Raw genomic sequence first — 10,056 nt, forward strand, 5'->3', positions numbered from 1 at the left:
TTAGAATAAGCTTTCTTGTGAATTAACATGCTTATAAACTATTGGAAATTGAATCTAATAAGAAGAACATGCAAGCTTTTAGATCTATGAATATGTCTGTTCTTGGCTTTTAGATATGATTAATCAAATGATTAGAATTGCATGCTAAGATTAGTAATTTCTTCATGTTTTTTTAGTTAAAATTGGTTTTAAGGTCCCATGATCAAAATCAGAAATTTTATTTTTCACATTTACTAATTGTCTTATTTTATAGGGTTTACATTATTTACTTAAGGTTTTCACTTAATTCTAGGTTTTTTGTGCTTTCTATTTAGTTTCATACATTTTTAATTGATCTTTCATTTCGTGTGCATGTGGAGTTGGCTATAGAGCGATCAAATCAAGGAAAACTCACTAAACGAACATCAACCAAAGCCTTAGAGCCGATCTGTTATACACTTTCCAGCTCTGATTTCTTCAATTTTTTGATGTATTATTGAGATGTTTATGTACTGTATTTAGTTTTAGGTGTCTTCTTTCTAGTTTTCTTAGTTTTAGATGGGTTGTCATAACTAGATTTACTTTTTGCACTTTATTTTTTGCCTTGTTTTGAGAATGCTAATACATGTTATATGATTGTCTAATTAAAATTGGACATATAGACAGTAGGCTTTAAAATTGAACCTGACATGAAAAGTTGTAGTCCACTAGGTAAATTAATGGTAATTGGGCTTAAACTCTAAAATCAACATAGACCTAGTAGGCTTTGCCAAGTTTTAGTTAGATTAATTGGGCCATACTAGATTTAAAATCACTTAATTGGGTCATTTTATAAAAAGTAATCTATTAGGCTTAAAGGTTGGAAATCAAAGCATAATTTATAATTGGGCTAGACTAGAAATACCTTATACATAACTAACTAGTAAATTAGACTATTAACTCTAAGTATGCGCTGGGCTTAATAAAATGGGCTAGACTTAGGTGGATCTCACATGCTATAATGCTTGATGTGTAGAAATATATTTGCATTTATAAGGAAAAGCCCGTTAAATAATAAAATTAAAAATAAAGATACACAAATAGGGAAGTTGGCTTCCGAATCCATCTCCAGATTTGTAGCGTAAAGCTTTCTTATGGAATCGAGAAATGACACTCATTAGTAAAAGTGTCCCAGTGAATTACCCAGGTGGCGACTCCCATCTCCGCGCTAGTCTCTATGACTAGTTAGTGTGTTCCCAATTATATTAAAAAGCCTTACAAAATCGTAGTCGCTAAAGACACTTGGGTGCGCGCCCGAACTACTGGTCACAGTGGTAACTCACTAAGGATAAGAGAAGTTGACTCCAGTGTATGTTTGTCTTTAATTTTATTAGTTAACGAGTGGTTCTTGCATCACTACACCACTTTCACACATTGTTCACTTTGGTCCCTATAGCCCAGATGGCATCGGTTAATGGTTTTTTGGTTCGAGTTGAATCTTGGAATTACGACATTGGCTAACCATTACTCACAAGTAATGAGTGAATTTCCTTTGTCACATGAACCCTTGAGTGGGGAGACGAGCCATGGAAGATCACTTTTTTCTTGTAGGAGCCTTTTATCCTTACCCAAGACTCAGGTCATAGTAATAACCGTAGTAATCTCTCTTAGGAACCCTACTGCTTCCTATTTGAAATGTTTCTCCTTATAAGTACTCAAGGCCCACATATTGGAAAGCCTTAGCCCAAAAGCATATGGAATTATGCCTTAGGCCTAGAATATGCAGGCTTTATACTTATATTGGAAAACACTATCTTGTTTGTTTTGTCTACTTTGAGAGTTTATAGCATGCATGCATGGCCTACTATCCCTTGTTGATAGAAAGCCCAGACCCAAGATCCTAGGAAAAAAGACTCACCATGAACCTTGTGCGAAGTAATAAGGTTGGAAAGATGATTGTATATTAATGTGTGTGCTAAACTTTTCTCTTTTATCTTTGTGCATAGCTCGTGCATCATGCCTCTCATACATTACACGCATCATACTAACTCTTTATTTTTAGCCATATAGACACTCCTTTCGTTGGAGGAGACAAGATAATGGAAAGCTAGAAAGGACATCGATCTCACTGAGAATCCAGACTGTATAAGAGCTCCTTGAAAAGCCAATACTTCAAGCTTCCTTAAGTGAGACTATGATGGGCTACTTATGCAACCTACACCTAAGTCCGTGAACCTATCGATGCGGCCTAGCACTAGTGATTATCAAGGTCGTATCCCTGGAGATCGGGTGAGCCTAGAGTTACTACTATTCACTATGTTATCTAGTCTGAAATAGAGTGTGAGAAGTCTAAATTAATTAACTAATGATTATGAATGCAAATAAAGGAATAAACAGCACCTGACAATCGAAAGACAACCACAACAAAAGAAGCAAACCCAAAAAGGGACCTAAGTGATGGAATTCTAAGGTTGATTTATAAATTACCAATCTTGCTACCCGTGCCTAAATCCTGAATCGAACTCGGCTCCTCTCTCGAGCTCACCGAGTTTCTAAACCTGCACTAACCTAATGGAATCTCTTCCTATCAGATTATTACATATTAGCATTAAGTGTGATTTAGATCTATTAAGAGTTGTTAATTCTTAATCCGATGAGTGAATTAACCTTATCTCTAAGTGTTAACTACCAGTTCTTACTATTCAATTTCTAGTTGTAACAAGCATTTCTCAATGTCAAGAAACAACCCAAAAGACAATTAATTCAACGTCTCAAACTAACTGAATCAAACTTTATTACTGAATAGCAAACATATTACAAGAATGACAATTACAAATCTAACAACTAAGCACAATCCATCACAATAAAGACCCCAATAGGTTCAAAAGATCTAGCTACTCATGTTCATAGTTAAAGCAAAATAAGGAACAAATAAGGAAAAGAAAATTGAAGGCATGTACACCTTTCTCTTTCAAGTTAGATGAGAAACCCTAATTTTCCAATCCAAAATATCAAACCCTAATTTGCCTCCTGAATGCTCCCAAATGTTGTTTTGATCTTCAAATCGATGTTGAAAACAAGTGTAATCCTCCCTCAATTGATGAATTTGATCTCCCAAGGTCGACAATTGAGGTCTAGAAAACAAGGGAATTGAGTGTATATTGGAAGTAGGTCAGAAAATTGAGCCCCCTCTAAGAAAATTGAACTTTTGCCTATATAGTCTCTTCAGCACGGCCGTGGTCAAGCCTGTGCTGGTCATCACGGGCGGAGTCTAGGCCGTGTTGATCCCTAGGTTTCGTTGTGTTGACCTCTTCTAGGTCATGCCCAAGCCAGTGCTGAGCCACCATGGGTCGTGGTGGAGGCCGTGGTGGCTACAGAAACCGTGCTAAAAGGCACTCTTGGAAGGCAACTATTTGGCAATTCAGCACGGCCGGAGTCCAGGCCGTGCTCAACCCTCGGAGTGCTAGTACTTGCCTAATTTGATGGATTTTGGTCCGTAATCACGTGTATTTCCCTCGATTGTTGATAGTGTGCTTCGAAAATGACCTGAAACGAGAAAGGAAATAAAAGACAGGTGATTCTAGCATAAAGTGAGATAATCATGCATAAAAATGTAAATAATTGGGCAAGAAAACATGTGTAGTATGATGCCTATCAAATCACCCCACACTTAAGCTTTTGCTTGTCCTCAAGTAATCAACAACTCACTCCTCAAACAAATACCAAATAACTCAATCAAATACTTCGCAGAAAGTTAGCTCAAAACAAATCTCAAAACTCCGTAATGAATTTCTACAAAATTCCCAAATCACTAAATCCTTAAGAGAGAGAACAAAACTAATAAAACTGCTAAAATTAAAATTATAAACCATTCAAATTGAGAAATTGAGAAACATGCCTCACAAGATGTCACTCGAAAACACACAAGTGTATATTGGTGAAAGAGGATCGCCAAGCTCTTAACGCAAAAATACAGAAAAAAGTGCTTACCATAAGCTTGCTTATAGATCCAATCTCCACTACTATGAAATAATCAATAATCATGATCAAAGGGTCTTGAGCCAGGTTGTAATGGGGTTAAGGTAGGCTACAGAGAAATATGGAAAGTAGGCTAAATGTTGCTGAAAATTATGCAGGTAACGCAAGAAAATAGCTAAGGATCAAATGTTGTACTAAAAATGAACACTAAGTTGCTCCAACAATAAGATGATGCTCGAAACGAATTAAAAGAATACTAAATTCTCTCTTTTTTTTATATATATTATAGCAGCTTATGTAGGAGCTGTTGTGGTTATTGACATAAACAATAAGAATGAATATCCAATTTTGGATTGGAAGTGATAAAGTGAGTGTCAAAGGTGAATCACAACGAAAGAAAAGGCTAAGGCTCAAAATTGGTTCACTATGGGAAAAATAGGGTTAGGCTTTTGGCCAAATTGTGTAAATCCTAAGTGCCCAAATCATCTCATGACTATTAAAAATTCATGTAATCTCAAAAGGAACCATAAAGCAAGTTCTAGAAACAAAGATTCTATGCAATGCTCACTAAACAACAAGAAAAGGAGCGTAAAAAATAATAATGCCCAATTTGGCTCAAAACCTCACCATTTGAGTAGGTCAAAATTGCATGAATTCTTAAATCAAAGTTTAAACAATCAATCATAATAACAAGCATAATAGTGTTCTATTTCCGAGATAAAGTAAAATGGAAAATTGAGGAGAAACACCAGTTTTACCTGGCTCGAGTGAAATTAAGAGATTCGTTCATTTCCTTCTTCCAACAAGATTCGATAAAAGTTATAAGGATATCTATTCAAAAAAGGAAAATCATTAACTACTTGATTGAAACAAAACTCAATATAATAACAAACTAAGGTGCCTACCCCACACTTAAGTATAACACTGTCCACAGTGTTAGAAAGATTAAAACTGGGTAAGCATATGACTCGCACATCATAGTTATTGAAGATCATGCATAGTTTTCAGATTGGGAAGCATAGTGTTTTACTAAAATAACTTAACATAACATAAACAATTGAAAGGAAATAACATAAAATCAGCATACAAAAGCAAGAAAATAAAATAAAATAAAATAAAATAAAGGAAAGAAAATAAAAAGAAAAAGGAAGAGGAAAAGTTGCACATTTTTTTTCTCTCCTAGAAGTCTGCTGATGGTGTATCCTCACTGCTTGGACCTGCTTGAAGATGAGGAACAAAGGGCTACGGCTAATCAGGGTCCGTGAAGCAGCTTGCCAGATCGAACTCCATCTCATTGATGAGTCACTGGTTTTGTGCTCTAGCGTCCACAACTTTTTCATCTGCTCCACTAGGAAGTCCGTTTGGGTGGCTGCCTCTCTAACTCCTTCATAAGTTGCTGAAGCACGGAGTTCATTCCGCCAAGCTGTGCCCTAGTCTCCTCTTGAAATTGCAAAAATTAAGTATGGTGCTGCTGCTGTAGATCGCAGACTCTATCTAGTCGGTCAGCCAAAGCACTAATCTGAGCATTCGATGTCCCTGCAGAATAAGAGGATGAGGCTCTAGATGGAGGCATAAACACTCTAGCTGGGTTGGGGATCCTAACATCCGAGATCCCAGCCGACGGATCTTGGGCTCCTCTAGCTGCTGCCTCTCTAGCCTCCCTGACTGTGGTGTTCACAAGCCTGTACTCTATACCATGTGGGTGTCTAGTAGCCATGATCATCTGCATGTTGATCATCTGTCTGATCCCTAGTGGTGTCATGTCACCAATAATTGAAAGCTATGACAGACAATCGTCTAATACGTCTAGTCTCTTGGCTAACCTAGTCACATACGGGCCAAAACAATAATGCATCTTCTTCTAGGCGTCTACTATAAATGATCGGATTTGACGAGCCAACAAATATCCCAAGTCCAACTTCTTCTGATGTTGCATAGCCCAGAGGATGAAGACATCAGTCTGTGTCACCGCTCCAAAACTATCTCCTCTGCCTGTAATAGTGTAGGCTAATAAGGTATGGAGATAGCGGAGATGATCCGAAAGGCTAGACGCCTTAGACCTACTTGGGTAGTACGTTTTCAACCTAAGTACCAATGAGTCCCACATGGTGTCGTAGGATATTGGGTGGATGTAAAGGCATCCTTGATACTCCTCCCCCGAGATCTCCTGTTCAGTCCATAATCCCAAATGCATGCCGAATTGCGGGACTGACATTGAGAACTCCCTTCCCCCGAGTCTGAAATAAACTGCACAGGCTGATGCCAGTTTGTGATCTGTTGCTGCAGGAAGAAGGTGCTGAGGAACTCAATTATAAGCTCGCGGTAGGTTGGTTCAATGATGTCAAGGAATCGCGCATACGTCAGAGTCTCGAACAGAGTGCGCACATCCTGAACCAATCCCACTCTTTCCAAGGATGCGAAGTTAATGCAACGACCCGCCATCACTTTCTTCCATCTCATGACTTGGAACCGACTCTCATTTTCTGCATTAGGGAATGTCCACAGTGGATGACGACCAAATGTAGGTGGGTTCACAACAAGTGCTCTTCGAGCTCGGACTGAATTCATTGTTGCGATCTTTGAAATTTCGTCCGGTGCTTGTCTTTGGGCTGGTTCAGTGATGTGGAGGAAGATGTTCCTTCACCACGCGATCGCTTACTGGTAGGAACTCATTTTGGTTGCTTCCTACGGGATTGATCGCAGTCCGTCGTATTACCTGATGCAATGAATCATTAGTTATTAGTACAAGAAATTAAATTAATAAAAAATCCTACCGAAAATTGGACAGTATAACGGTTATGATTCGACTAACAGAAAACTTTAGACTTAACGAAAAACTAAAGCCTCAATCTCCTGCATAAACTAACTAACTGATACATTCCAAACTACTTTATCGTGCACCAACTAACGCAACTTTATTCAAACACTTATTCATAATAGAATGCCATAACAAACTTTATTTATGCAAACCCCACACTTATCAATTTCATAATCAACTTCACAGCAATCATAACAACTAATATAGATTAAAGCTAATTGAGGTCATCTTAAAGCAGTGCAACAACATAAAAACTACCAAAACATACTAGCATGTCCTAAATAAAGTATATGCATAAAAGAAAAACTAAATTAAAAATAAATAAAAAAAGCAAAAAGTGGAGAGACTTACTTGGAATTGCCGAGAAAAGTAGGGAGGATGAGAGAAATAGAAGAAAACCACACCTTGGAGCTTAGAAAAGGGGTGGAAAAAATTTTTAGAGGCCTTCTTTTTATAGGCACGGGGTCAGGATGGTCATGTAGATGATTCTATGCATATTTATTGACTGTTTATCAGTCGTTTATTCGCGTATTTGAGTTATATTTATTCCTGTTTGATCGCACTATGGTATGTTTATGAATTTTTCAAGTTTTCAGACTCCTCGATAGAGATTGATTGATTTACAGGCAGAAACCAAGCTATTTGGATGATTTACGCATATTAGATGCTTATCGGAGTCGATTCCTTGTTGGCGCGTAATTTTGAGGCTTTTGCACGACCTCCTCTGGACAATTTCAGAAATCTTGCATTTCATGGAGGTTGGTTCCCGTTGCACGCACGGCCCATGGCACGGGCCGTGAATATATGCACGGGCCGTTGCACAGTCCATGGCATAGGCCATGCATATTTGCACGGACCGTGGCACGGCTAAGGCAGTTCTGTCTATAAATAGGTGCACGCAAAATGAGACAGGGTTCTGCTTTTGATTTCTGGACTTCTCTACGTGCGCGACCCCTCACTTCTGCACCTCTGTTCTTGACATTTTGGGAGACCAACATCAGTTCAAAGGATTGATTTAGAGGATTCAAGCAAAGATTGAAGTTTCTAGACGATTGACCGAGACATCTGAGATCCATACTTGAGGCTGGTTTCAGAATTGGCACTTGCGACATTCCCACTCCGATTCGATAGAAGAGCGGTTATATGTTTCATTTTCTTTTCTGTTATTTATTTCCTTTTGTATTTGTTTCTTTCATTATGAGTAGCTAGGATTGCCGAATCCATTGGGGTTTATCTTTGTTGATGGTTTGTGTTTAAATATTGGATTTCTTTTATCTGCCATTTTTGTAATCTTCTTATTTAGTAATAAAATTTGATTCAATTAATTTAAGACGTTAAATTAATTGTCTTTTGGGTTGTTTCTTAACATTGAGAAATGCTTTTTACAACTAGAAATTAAATAGTAAGAACTGGTAGTTAACACTTAGAGATAAGATTAATTCACTCGTCGGATTAAGAATTAACAACTCTTAATAGTTCTAAATCACACTTAATGCTAATCTGTAATAATCTGATAGGAAGAGATTCCATTAGGTTAGTACAGATTTAGGAACTTAGTGAGCTCGAGAGAGGGGCGGAGTTTGATTCAGGATTTAGGCACGGGTAGCAAGATTGGCAGTTTATAAAATCAACTTTAGAATTCCATCACTTAGGTCCCCTTTGGGTTTGCTTCTTTGTTACGGTTGTTTTTCGATTGTCAGTTGTTGTTGTTCCTTTATTTGCATTCATAAGCATTAGTTAATTAATTTAGACTTCTCACATCTTATTTCAGATTAAATAACATAACGAACAGTAGTAACTTTAGGTTTAACCGATCTCTAGGGATACGACCTTGATACTCACTAGTGCTAGTCCGCATCGATAGGTTCACTGCCTTAAGTGTAGGTTGCATAAGTAGCCCATCAAGTTTTTATCGCCGTTGCCGGGGAAAGTAACGGTAAACTAGAGTGAATTGTTTATGTGTTAATTTAGTCATTATCTGTTTATTCATTCATTCTTTATTTATTTTTTTTTTATTTTTTTTATTATTTTATTATTTTATTATTTTATTTATTTTATTTTATTTTATTTTATTATTATTATTTTCTTTTTTGATTGGCGGTTTTTGGTTTTCCGTTTCAGGTAGTTTATGACCAGGAGCTCTAACCTTGATCCCATAGCACCCTTATCTGACTCGGAGCACTCTCTCATATTATTGAGACGACGTTTGCAGGCAGTTGAGGAGGAGGACGGAGTTACAGTTCAGGTTCAAGGAATTGACACGATGGAGAACCTCAACCCCCAGGCCGATGACGATCAGAGGACGATGTACGAGTTTGCTCGACCATCTTTGGATGGGACGAAAACTAGTATAGTCAGACCTGCTGTAGAGGCCAATAATTTTGAAATAAAAGCCAACGTTATCTAGATGATCCAGCAGAGCGTGCAGTTTGGAGGATTGCCTAGCGAGGATCCCAATGCACATATCTTTAATTTTTTGGAGATTTGTGACACATTCAAGATAAATGGAACAACTGACGACGCCATTCGGCTGAGATTGTTTCCATTTTCCTTGAGGGACAGAGCTAAAAGATGGTTGCAATCCCTTCCACAGCAAACGATTACTACTTGGAAGGCGTTGGTCGAAAAAATTTTATATAAATATTTTCCTCCCGCTAAAACTGCTAAACTTAGAAATGACATATCTTCTTTTGTGCAGTTTGATGATGGAATCATGTATGATGCATGGGAGAGGTTTAAAGATCTTTTGAGATGCTGCCCACATCACGGATTGCCAGTGTGGATGCAGGTTCAGACCTTCTACAGCGGGTTGAACCTTGCAACGAGGTAGATGGTGGATGCTGCAGCAGGTGGGGCGCTAAACAATAAGATGCCCGAGCAGGCTCAGAACCTGATAGAGGAAATGGCCATGAACAACTATCAGTGGCAATCCTCTAGGAGCCGACCAGGAAGACAGGGAGTGCTCAACCAAGTGGACTCTACAGCAGCCTTGGCAACTCAGGTGGAGCTTCTAGCCAAGAAGATTGACCAACTCTAGATGCCAGTTCATGCAGCGAACATTGGCTGCGAGTTTTGTGGTGTCCCGCATTATAGTGCTTACTGTACTGCGGGAGGTATGTTTGCTTCATCCTCTACTACTTTTCCATCTAATTCTGCTATGTCTTCTGATGTTGAGCAGGTTGGCTATATGGGGAATGCCCCAAGGCAGCAGAACGATCCTTACAGCAATATATACAACCCTGGGTGGCGCAATCATCCCAACTTTAGTTGGAGGAACAATAACGCTCAGGGTCCACCTGGTT

At 38.4% G+C, this 10,056-nt stretch overlaps 1 non-coding gene across 1 annotated transcript; it reads right to left on the reverse strand.

Annotated features, from left to right (window-relative positions):
- Positions 1-9,419: 9,419 nt before the first annotated feature.
- On the reverse strand, positions 9,420-9,526 carry LOC112535170. The gene has a single exon (XR_003079354.1). It is a non-coding gene; the product is annotated as a small nucleolar RNA R71 (small nucleolar RNA).
- Positions 9,527-10,056: the final 530 nt, after the last annotated feature.

The sequence above is a fragment of the Ricinus communis genome, chromosome 10, assembly GCF_019578655.1.
Source record: "Ricinus communis isolate WT05 ecotype wild-type chromosome 10, ASM1957865v1, whole genome shotgun sequence".
NCBI lineage: Eukaryota > Viridiplantae > Streptophyta > Magnoliopsida > Malpighiales > Euphorbiaceae > Ricinus > Ricinus communis.